This window comes from Piliocolobus tephrosceles, chromosome 5 (genome assembly GCF_002776525.5).
Source record: "Piliocolobus tephrosceles isolate RC106 chromosome 5, ASM277652v3, whole genome shotgun sequence".
Classification (NCBI taxonomy): domain Eukaryota; kingdom Metazoa; phylum Chordata; class Mammalia; order Primates; family Cercopithecidae; genus Piliocolobus; species Piliocolobus tephrosceles.
The window spans coordinates 21087999-21100456 of NC_045438.1; positions in this window are offsets into that span (position 1 = coordinate 21087999).

Genomic DNA, 12458 nt, shown 5'->3' on the forward strand with positions numbered 1-12458 from the left:
GTCATGTGGAAGATACTAGTTCAGTGAGTTATGGAAATCTTCCAAATGCGGACACAGTTCAGTAGACAGTATTTCCAAAATCACGTGTGCAGCGTACAGGGCCTCGTACGTTGCAGACTGGTTGTGTCCACAAGTGTGCTGTCCGTGCTGGATGCCAGGGCCCAAAGATGAGTCCACCTGGGCCTGCCCACCAGAAGCTCATTCTTGAGTGGGGCAGACAGGAAGACGGGGCGACCCATGTGGGTGAGATGACAGCACGGACTCAGGTAACTAGAACAAAGAAGAGGGTGGCACACGCTGTCGCACAGGAATCTGAGATTTAAAAACTTCTGGGAGTTAGGAAGCCAAAGCAAAGCAGACTTTAGATTTTACTTATAGTCGTAAAGTTCCTGCGCCTGCCAGGAAGTGACCATTTTTATCTACTCACTGTAAGTCTGGGAAGCCTTGAAACCAAGCATTCTGTGTACATTCACCAGTCAAAGTCTGAATAAGAAACAATTTTTAAATTGTATTCTGTTGTAAAGAAAGAGCCGATTTTTATTGAACTTAGCCAATAACTTTATTGCCATAAAAATACTCATGAATGATTTTCAAATTTTGGAGAAATCAAGAAGGAAGAAAAAAAACAAATGCTTCCATCACGAAAGTATTCTTTACCAAATTGCTGTAAATTATAGACAGTTTAAGACAGAAAATGTCCTTACAGCTGGAAAGCAAAACAGTTAAGAACTAATAATGTTTTAAATAAAAATAACAAAAACATTATCAATTATTTAATCTCAGGTGATTAATCTTTGTTCTGCTTGACCTTGATGAGAAGTTTCATGAGCCCACCAGTTTCTTCATTAGAGTTTTTTAAAAATTGTACTTATTCCATTGATCTTAAAATTATAAGAAATGTATATGTAAGAGCACCTGTTGAAATCTTTTCCATGAGTCTGACTGCAGATGCTTTTAGGGGAGAATGTAAAATAATAACTGTAGATGACACTTAGAATAGCCATGGTTAAAACTCTGATGGAATTTTATTATAATCAGCAAGTAACAAGGAAATAGAGTTATTTTTATAGCACACGACATAATATCCAGAATTAGGGCTGATGACATATTAGAGTTCTATGAATTTATATAATTTTTGAAGCATTCATATCCATAACATACATAAATGTAACTGAATGATCTAGTATCACTTATCATTTCACAATGCTTTCCGTATAATTTATCGAATAAGCCTTATTATTTAATATCTCTACACGATGAGAGAGAACATTCTGTGAGGCTCCCCAGGGGCCCAACTAGAAAATTTCAAAGTTAATTATAGGCCAAAAAGACTGAATTTAGAATTTCAATCCTGGGAAAGCCCGCCAAGGATATAAAAAGGTTCAAAACACTTGACCAAAACAGAATGCCAGGTCACAGTGAAATAACTTCATTTAACCAGAATACAGTCATTTAATCAGAGTAATAATCAAAAGACTTCATAAGCAATACAGAAAAGTACATGGATTTTAAAACCTTAACCCTTTTCAAGCTGTTTTCTTAAGTAATCAAAAACCTAATGAAGACAGCACAGGAAACTGTCTTGGTAAAAGGTAAATTCTTTGGGTTTTTTAGGCCAGTTACCAAGAAGGTAAAGAAACCCTCCGGCACTGTGGTTGCTCGTCCTTCTGGGAAGCCCATCTAAGTATCTTGGAAATGGAATCTGATGAAAGGTACTTGAATTTAATTAAACACAGAAAAAAAATGTGTGTCCAAACTTATGAGTGTGTCCCATATTGTAAGAAAACCAGTACCTTCAGCAAGTCAGAGTGCACAGCTCTTAGTGACAGCATGTGAGATTTCCTGGTTACACAGAACAATTCAGACTCATCAAGGAAAGCCAAGAGTACAGAATCAAGTGATACTGGGGGAAAGCATTGCTTTTCTAGGTCTCCAAGATAAACATTTCTGCTTCAGGCCCTCACAACAGAATTAGAGCTGGAGAAAAACATTACAGGAGCTGATGAAGTTGGAGAGAGTTGTCATCCCAGGCCTCCTCGCAGGGAGGAAAGGAAGAGCAGAGGGGCTGATGCCTGGCCAGCAAGTCACGTGCAGCGAGATCCAGCAGAAGAGCCTCTGAGATGTGAACCTGAGAGGCTTCAACAGGAAAACGCTGCCTTGAGAAATGAAACTACTGTTCTGAATGAAAAAAGCAGATCTAATCTGAAACTAGGGAAACTCAATGGAGACTATAACACAGAAAAGAGAAAAGCTGCTGTTAAGACGAGATCAAAATTTCAAGAAAACCTTGTTCTAACATAGAGTACCAAGTTTTTAGTTTTGTGTTAGTGTATTTTTAATATTGAAGCTCAATCTTCAGAAAGACTTATAATTTTCTTCTAATTATAGCCAACTTAATTCCTTCTATAAATTCATCCTTCACAAACCTCATCACAACTTACTGTGACGTTTGGCAACATACTTGGAATTTCTGCCTTGTGTCCTATTTAAGCTTTCTTAAATAACCAGCCGTTTTAAGACAACAATTTCTACTCAAGATTTTTTCTTATATAAAATTATTCTCTTTTCTTTTTAATAGCCTTCCTTACCAAGACTGCATCTTCATACCCACAACATTCCTCATATCTCTCTCTCCTATTTACTGGTTCCTTTCTGTATTGCCTCTGCTTCCTTCCTAAATCTATATTTGGAAACAACCTTTAAATAACCTGTAAATTAGACAGAATTACTCTTTTTTCTCAATAAATAACCCATTTTATGCCTTTCTTATTTTTCTAATCAAAAACACATTTTCCTTTTTTGTATGTTTTATATGCAGAATTATATATATATAAATTAGAATTTTAATTCGTAGTAACCTTAATTTCTGGCAAGCAATTTTGAACTGTTTGTCATGTATTGATATTTTATGGATGAGAGCCATTTTATAATTCTTAGAAATATGTTTCTCCATATAACATAGCATTTTATATATCTTAATAGACCCAAATACATTTAGTCTTTCTATAAAATGTAAGAAGACAAGAACAAATTCATATTTATGCTTAGCAATTGATGTTTCAGGTTTTTAAATCTTATTTAGAAATGACCTAGACATTTAATGAGTATCTGTTGTTTAACTTAACATAATGTTAAGATTTCAAATTACATGAAAAGCTTATTTATAAGCATTTATTCCATTTACATTTACCTAATTTATTTTTAACAATTTGCCTAGATTAGTTGTGAAAACTGAGATACTAGACAAAGCTTGTCATCATTTCCAATTATTTCCTGTTAACCATTTTTATAGCCTGTGACTATCAGGCATTCATCTAAGTAAGAACCTTAAAGTTAAATATATGGGCATTTAGCCAATAACTCCGAAGACACAGCTGCTCTCATTAAACCACAATATTAAATTAGTCTTATTTATCAAATAATTGCACGAAGATCACTCTGTTTTAGGCTGAGTTTATAGTTTTAACAACTTTTGTGGCAAACCCTGAACACCTTAAAACATCTAGCAGAGACAAATATAAAACTATCACACCAGTAAACCCAGGCAAAAATGTATACTCACAATTTTGAAGATACTTCCAGTTTTATTTTACCAATGATTTTTAAACCAGCTTATTTATCAAAGATCTACTTAGGTCACACGAAATAGAAGACATTTAGGTTAATAGCTGTATACTTTATATGAGCACTCATTTAAGCAAATCTCAATAGAATTCCTTAGGGATTTCTGGCCCACTATGCCAGATTTTACCATGTAGATACAACGTACAACATAATACATGTACATATGCATAAACACACCTAAAGGTATATACATACACAAAGCTCTTATAGCTTTCTTTGTAGAATTTTAGTGATGAGACAGTAAAATATACAAACCCACTAGTTCATAAAAGATAGCTGGATCCAAATTATCTTTCTGACAAAATGGGAACTGTTCACATGGTGAAAACTTTCTTTGCCCTGCAGATAGTCTAATGAAGGCTGTGCAGCAAAATGTTGGGTTAAGCAGTTTGGTTTTAAAAGACATTTTTGTTTGTGTGTTTCAAATGAGTTTAGTGTTAAATTTTTAATGTTTATGTTTTAGCTTGAACTGGCTGAATTATAAAAGGAAAAAGAAAATGTCCAAGTAGCCTTGAATTAGTAAAAAATCTGTCTTCTGTCTGCAGTCTGGTTTCCTTGCACCTGACTGGTCAATGCAGGTGGGAAACATTTTAGCAGGTTTTGGGGGCTTTTTTCCCTTGGCTCCTGTATGACAGAAAAAGCAATGTTTATGCCAGAGATACAAAAAAATTGTATTACTGCTCTGAGCTCTAGATTTTGACCTGCTTGATCTCAGAGCGTAACTTTTATCAACATTTATCTAGGTCTTTCCTTTTAGACTATCAGTCCTTCAATTAACTGTTTCATTACCCTAAGCAACTGTTAGGCAAATCTAAATTTACATTTTCAAAAAGTGTCTAGGTTGTTGGTTACTATGGAGCTGTTGTAATTTGTAAAGCCAGTAATTTGAAAGCCCTTTAAGACTTTTTTAAAAGAACCTTGGGGCCGGGCGCGGTGGCTCAAGCCTGTAATCCCAGCACTTTGGGAGGCCGAGACGGGCGGATCACAAGGTCAGGAGTTCGAGACCATCCTGGCTAACACGATGAAACCCCGTCTCTACTGAAAAATACAAAAAGCTAGCCGGGCGAGGTGGCGGGCGCCTGTAGTCCCAGCTACTCGGGAGGCTGAGGCAGGAGAATGGCGTAAACCCGGGAGGCGGAGCTTGCAGTGAGCTGAGATCCGGCCACTGCACTCCAGCCTGGGCAACAGAGCGAGACTCCGTCTCAAAAAAAAAAAAAAAAAAAAAAAAAAAAAAAAAAAAAAAAAAAAAAAGAACCTTGGCTGGAGTATCATAAGTAGTGAGTTTTATCTCAATACCAGCAGAAGAGTCAGCAGATTGGACGTAAGCAGAAAAAAAAATAGAGGACTTACAATGCTAACTCTATAGTTGTAGAATCTTCTTTTAGAAAGTTCAGATAATGACCACTGAGCTCTGAATTTTCCTTGGTGTAATTTGCCCCTTCAGTTTAAAAATGTGCATGAGAATGGGCCACAATACAGACAGCTGGCGTCCCAGAATACCTGGCACATCTTCATGTTTGAGCATCCTGTTCCGTTGCTTATTAATCTCTTGAGAGCAAAAAAAAAATCCTATAAATCCTCTCAAGAGAATGTCAGGAGTCTGGACCAGTGTTTTAGATAGTGACAACCACTCTAGTGGCTTTTAATGAGCCATCCTGTGTCCAGCATTTAGAATGCTTATTTTTGCTCTTAGAAGATTTCCAGAAACAAGCAAGAGAAAAGAGCCACATCAAACAAAATATTAAATTAGATGCACAGAAAGAATCAAAAGCAAATTCACTAAAAAAGACACGCCTCAGAGACAGAATGGAGATTCTGCAGGAATCAGACACTTTATACCAGAAAGGACTTGCTGGAAAAGACACAAGGTCTTTTATCATCCCAGCAGGGATGTCAGGTCCTTTATTAAAGGTGGTCTTATCACCAAAACAAAATCCTATGAAATCAAAAAGCCTCTACCAAAAAAGAGCGAGACTTGGCCTGAGAGAAGACTCACCAGGGTAGAAAAGCAAGCGGCAGAAGCAGAGAGCTCAGAGGGCTCAAGTGAGAACTACACGCCAGCTCTAAGAATCACCAGTTTCTTCCCATCACGGCCTTTCTTCTGCTCTAGATACCACTTACGTAAACCTAAACAACAGAGACAGGCTCTCTAACAGAAAGATATTTATTTGGGAGTAGGCATTGCAATGGGAATACATGTTCCATAGTAAACTTATGTGCATATACATGCAGCAATGGAGAGCCAATTAATGAGGTTCTATCCATGCCGAGGGGACAACAGCAGGATAAAATAATTCACAGTGGCTCGCGCCAGGTCTGTGGAGGCGCTGGCTGTGTGGGATGTCCAGGCCTGCTCTCCACTCACTCAGCACTCAGTCTTCTCAGACACTCGCAAACTGCAGAGGAATTCGCCCTCCAAGGCCCCATGAGGCTGATTGCTGTTGGTAGGCGAAGTCCTCTTCCCTCCCTGTCCCACTCACTGAGCAGCAGGAAGGCTCTGACAAGGGCCTGGCCCAGGGAAGAGAAGAGGCACCGGGGTGTGGTCCCAGTACCTTGCTCCTTGCTGTCCATAGTCTCATCCCCATTGTCTTTGTCACTGGTTGCCAAGCTCTGCCTGCCTCAATGCTACACACAGCTCAGAGCATGGCAGGCCCATGGGGCAGCTGGTGGGGCACATGGGCAGGTGGTGGGGACTGCTGCTGTCCCCACCAGACTGGGGTCTGCAAAGGGACTCTGCGAGTGTGATTAAGTTGAGGCTCTTGGATCGGATGGTCCTGATTATCCAGGTGGGCCCTGCGTGCACCTCAAGGGTCCTCATAACAGGGAGGCAGGAGGGCCAGACAGAAACAGAGGTTGGAGTGATGCAGCCATGAGCCAAGGAGTGCCGGCTGCCTCTAGAAGCTGGAAAAGACAGGAATAGTTCTCCCCTGGAGACTCCAGAAAGAGCCAGCCCTGCTGACACCTTCATTTTAGCCCAGTGAGACCCATTTTGGACTCCTGACCTCCTGAACTGTACGATAATAAACGTGTGTCGCTTTAAGTCACGAGGTATGTAGTAATGTGTCACAGCAGCCATAGCAAAAACACTGTCCAATAGGGTCCAGAAATCACAGGTGGCTGCAGAGACCGGACGAGTGGCCCCGCTGCAGGTAAACAACGCACCTCTCTGCAAACACTCCCCTTGTCTTAGTTCTAGTTGCAGACCCTGAGTCTGGAACTGGGTTCTCCTTTCTTAGCTACTCAGCCTGACATGCTGGTCCTGGCCTGGACCTCAGCTGATGGGGAGCTCAGGTCACAGCGGGGAGGAGATGCGTGTGCTCTGTCCTTGCAGGCTCAGGTCCGAGGAAACACACACAAGGGTGGCTGGACTGGAAGCCCATGTCGACCAGTGCCATGCAGAGCTGGCACCCCGGCTGTCGGTGAGGCCCGTGGGTGCCACAGGCCTTCCCGCAGCTTCCCCTCCCCCCACCACCCTCCATGTCCCGACTTTGTCCATGCGGCCGTTGGTCCATGCCCTCCATCCCATGACTGAGGATTCGTGGATGCCTGGACTGCACACTCTGGAGTCATGAATTACTGGCAAAACTTGTTGATCATTGCTTTGGAATTCGGGATTCAGATGGGTGGGGCTAAATTTAGCATCTGCATTCCCATATAGCAACCTAATCAGGTTCCTAAAGCCTCTAGAAGTTCCAGGTTGAGCCTCCAAGAAGGCAGCACAGCTTGGGGGACAGTGCCTGGGGCCACGTCAATGAGGGGTTCGCCTCAGACAGCACTTTGCAGGGGATGGGGCAGGCCGCCGTGACTCCCAGCACCGTGACCTTGACTGCCCTATTTGGCTATACCAGCGTCTGGAAGAAGTGCTTACCCTGGGGGACCAGGAGGATGTCAAAGTCCTCTGGAGAAACCCACAGTCTCACAGCAGCCCCTCTGTTCCCTCCACCTGAGGCGAATCTGTGCGATAAAGACACAGGCAGGTCCCGAGAACCAGACTCCAGGCGTCACTCCCGCAGCTTGGAACCGACTGCAGTGGGCACGCGGGACAGCCAGCCCTGTGCGCAGAGCACAGGTTTCACGGTGGGCAAAAGTCAACGCCCCCAGCCACCCCGGGAGGATGAGGGCTGCCTGGCACAGATGAGCATCTACTGAGGTGAGCTTTCCATGGGCGGAGAAACTGTGAACAACACGAGCCTGATTTAGGAAGAAAAAACTAACTTGAAGCGAGCCTTAGTACTTTTGGACATTGAGTGGAAAGCTGGGCAAATATCTTGAGATTTTTTTCTCTGTCCACCAAAGGCCTCAGCGTGATGCCGCCTTTCCCCAGGACCATCTCCAGGTCTCCCCGATGCGAGGCTCAGGCCCAGCTCTCAGCACGGGAGATACACAGCCTTGGCTGGGCTGTTGTGAGACCCTGAGGGCAGGGGATGGCTTTGCTCATTTTCGTGTCCCCCACAAGGCTTGGGACAGTGACTTCACATGGTGGGTATCCGACAAATATTTGATTGGGTTTTGTAAAATTCCTGTTCCCAAAATGCATCATTCTGAGTGAGTTTTTAAATCTTTCTTTTTTCCTTTTACAGATTTGGCCCAACTGAAATAATTATGTGTATGGCTCTATTTGCCTAAACAAAGGCAAAAATACGTGTCTGGTCATGAGAGATCCCACAGCCTAGTGGGCCCCAAAGGGCACCTCACTCTTTCATCTGACAACCTCCAGTTCCTCCTAAGTGTGGCTACTGCCTGGGGAAAGCGCAGGTGACTCCCAGGCCTTCTCAGAGAGCACCTGATCCCGACAGCACAAGGACACCCATTTCCTTCAGAGGCCTAGGCAGCCCCAGAGCCAACCCTGTTGATGTCACAGCTTCCTACCCTGCAGCTGGTAGAAGTCACATACCAGAGGCTTGGAGGGTGAGGGCTGGCACCAAGGAAAAGTGTGGGTTGACCCTGGGGAGAGGATGGGTCCAGCTGCCCCCTGCTATGGGCAGTCACTGTGGCAGAAGCAACCAGCACTCACTTCCCAAGGGCCTCACAGTGTGTGGAATTAGAGGAAAGTGTAATGAACGTCTGAATTTATGGCAGAGGAACATGAAAAATTATCTCTGCTTAAGAAGGCAGGAAAACCTTTTTACTATTGATACCAAGTTCATTGAAGTATAATGTACATCCAACAAAATTATGCATTTTTAACAAACAGAAATACCTGTGTAACTATCACAATTGATACACAGGTTTCTGTCCAAAAAGCTGTCTTGAGTCTGAGCCCTAGCAGGACAACGACCATCTGCTGCTGATTCTCCTGATGCCTGTAGGGTCTGTTATGATGACCCTCCTCCATTCCTGGCCTTGCTAGCGTGTGCTTTCGCTCTTCTTCATCAATCTAGGTTGGAGTTTATCAAGTTTGCCAGTCTCTTCAAAGAACCAGCTTTGGTTTTGCTAAATTTCTTTGTCATCTGCTCTTTATTTCATTGATTTCTGTTCTTTATTTTTTGTTAACACTTACTTTGTGTTACGTTTGCTCTTCTCTTTCTAGCATTTTAAGGTGGAACTTCAGGTCACTGATTTTAAGCATTTCTTCGTTTGTGGATAGGCATTTATAGCTATAAATTTCCCACTAAGAAAGTATTTTTCTAAATGCTTAATTGGAATGATTAAAATTTTATACATTTTGTAAAAGTTTTAGTCTGTAAACTTTACTCAGAGTCACACATTTCCTTGAAGATGCCCCTGAAGCTTCCTTCGCATAGCACTGGGTGATGTGGCATGTTTCGGGCTGCCCTGGCTTTGTCCCGCCAGCTGTGTCTCTTGGTTTTGGGGAGCTGTGACCCAAGGATTGGTGGCCGTGGGCTCACCCAGGGCTGATGACTGGCAGACGGATGTTTTTCACACAAGTGCCCCTGAAGAGAAAATGCACATTAATGTTTTTTCTCTTGGATGACAGTGTTGGTAAACCAAGTCAAGCAGAAAGCAGGTGAAAGGAAAGTCCTGGCTTTCCTGGCAGCTCGTCTGACTGGGCACTGCCGTGAGTCGTTTGTTCACTGGCACCAGTGGACCTGGCAGGTCTCATTCATGCAAACGTTGTCTCTGTGTCCAGGCTCCCTGCAAAGCATGCCGGGACGTTTGTTTCTGTACCGGATTTATCCCTCCGGTCAGTCAAGCCTGCTCCTTCAGATTTTAACCTGATTTGTTATGGAAAGAAGAACTGTCGAGTAGCTGCCCCTGCTGGCTTCTTCCTGATAACTTCTGAGCTTGCAGATGGATTTCCACCACATCTGACCTAGAGGCGGAATATTGAAGGCGTCTCCACAGGGCAGAGCCCTGCTCAGGACTGGAACACATCCAGCCCAAGCAGAAATCTGCTGTGGACATTCCTGGGATGGGATAGGATCCAACTGAAGATTGTTACGGGACCCCAGAGGGTCAGATCTGTGCTTGTATTGGGTACCAGTGAGCAGTGAATTTGTGGGGCCTGGTGAACCAGGCAGACTCGTGTAGAGCACAGACAGGCCTGAGATTAGAGACCAGAGACATCATGGGAGCTGGGAAGCTGTGCCCACTCTGGACAGAGCTGCACCCAGGACCCGCAGACACTGAAGAAAGGAGCCCAGGGCTTCTCTGAAGCTGGCAAGACTGTCCACGGGAGAAAGGGTGCCTGGCTTCTCCTGGCCACAGCATAGCCCCAGTGCAGACACAGCCAGGCCTGCCCTGTGGCCTGTGACCACAAGACCGCTTCCCTGGAGCCCAGCTGGGTGTGGAACTCAGAGCCAGGCTAGACACCTCCTCCACCCTTGCTGGCCGGCAGAGATGGGATCCCAGAGGTCTATCGAGGGTCTGGGTGTAGTAGATGTTTGGTGAAAGGCAGTTGCTTTAATCATGCTGGCAATCGACGATGGAATCGCCAAGATCCTTGCTCCCTGAGCTATCCTCATGTTGGTGATAGTGGAGAGATTGGGGACCTCATTTTGCGGGGCCAAATCAAATGCAGGGAATACAAGGTCTGAGAGACGAATCATTTGTCACACCAGCCAGTGGCCAGCGCACGTGAACCTGTGTATATTGACTTTGATCGGCTTTGAGGCCGCACCCTCTGGGACCCCACCTCCACGCCCGAAAGGCATCAAATTCTCCTTTGATCATGTAAAGGGCAGTTTGATTTCTCCTGCAAACATCCACAGAAACCAGAGGCCTGAGACAGTGACACTGGAAGGTGGGCAGGCGGCTAGTGAGGATTCCTGGCTGCGATTCAGCCTCAGCGCGCAGCCCCGTGTGCCCGGTGTTGTTAACAGTGCAGCGCTCTGGTTAAGCCAGGCTGGGAGCGGCCCTGGCGTGTTAGTCATCCATGCTCACCAGCACCACGCGGGCTTCCCTGGCCTCTGTGCCTCTCGGCAATGCCGCACCCATGGGAAGGGAGGAGAGCCTCCTGCCCACCCTCCATCTGTGCCCGTGTCAGGGCTTACGGGAACATATGCTGCCTGTTACTCACTGACCATCTGTTCTCAGAGCTGATGAAGTGTCCCGGTTACCCTGGCAACGAAGCCCTTGATTGGCGGCGGCTCCACAAACATTTGCCGCTCAGGTTTCACTTTTATCTGTGCTCTGGAATGGGGCTGGGTGGGGGGTGCTGAGGCCTGGGGGCTGGGGCATCAGCAGGCTTCGGGGGTGGGCTGGGGGCTGAGGAGCAGGCTGGGGGGGGTGGGCCGGGGCGGGGAGGGCTGGGGGCTGGGGGGTGCAGGCTAGGGGGTGGGGTGGGGGCTGAGGGTCAGCAGGCCGGCAGTGTTCTGGGGCTGGGAGTCAGCAGGCTGGGTGGTGTTCTGGGGCTGGGAGTCAGCAGGCTGGGAGGTGGTCTAAGGACATGGGGGGTCAGAAGGCTGAGGGATGGTCTGGGGCTGGGGGAGCAGGCTGTCGGGGGGCAGACTGGGGCCGGGGTTTCTGCAGCTGGGAGGCCAGGCTCCCCTTCTCCATTTTCTTTTCTCACCTCTCTCCCACCTCCTTTCCCTCAGCACTCACCCACCTCCCTTCTCCCCACAGTTCAGAGCAGGCAGAGCTGGGAATATGGCTGACCAGTCTGAGAGCTGGGTGGAGGCTTGTTCTTGTTCACTGGCTCCAGTGCCTTTCCCAAACTGCAGGCTGGAATCTAAGGGCTGAGGATTCTCAGCCTCCCAGTCCAGGGCAGCAGCTGCCCAGAAGCCACCCCACGGCAGTGGACATCTGCTCCCCCGTGCCGCTTTGGAGACCGGGTGTGATGAGGACACATGGGCTGCAATTAGCGGTTAGCAGGGCCGTCCATGGACCACAGTCCCAGGAAGACGCTCTGCTCAGTTGCTTCGGAAGGGACCTGCGGCACATTGCAATCGTGGAGGCGTGGGAGCTGCGGATCCCACCCCCCAGAGGGAGTTCCTGAGTTTTTAGCTTGAGTTGAGGCGCTGATAATGGAAGCTGCAGTAGCCAGTTCATGGCAGTCTCCAAAAGAGGCAAACCACCTCCTCCCTGCTCAGGACATCAGCCAAGTGCTGACACGTCACTAGCGTGAGATGGAGAGACCGAGGCACACACGAATGCCGAACTGAGCCTGCCTTTTCTTTAGCGAGACCTGGGATTGAGTGTCACAAAGTCTAGATTCTATTTATGCCAGCGTCTCACAGTCTGGTTGCAAATGTCTGTGGGGAGCCCTCCTCACTCGTCTGAGCTTGGAATCCTGGGACTAAGAATAGCAGCGTGGGCCTGCTCTGCACAGGACTGGCGTGAGTGCCAGAATGCTGGGCCTCAGGGCATGCGGATTGCACATTCATGGCATGTGGAGGCCACGCGCGGGCTCAGACAGCACAGGTGAGGGAGCT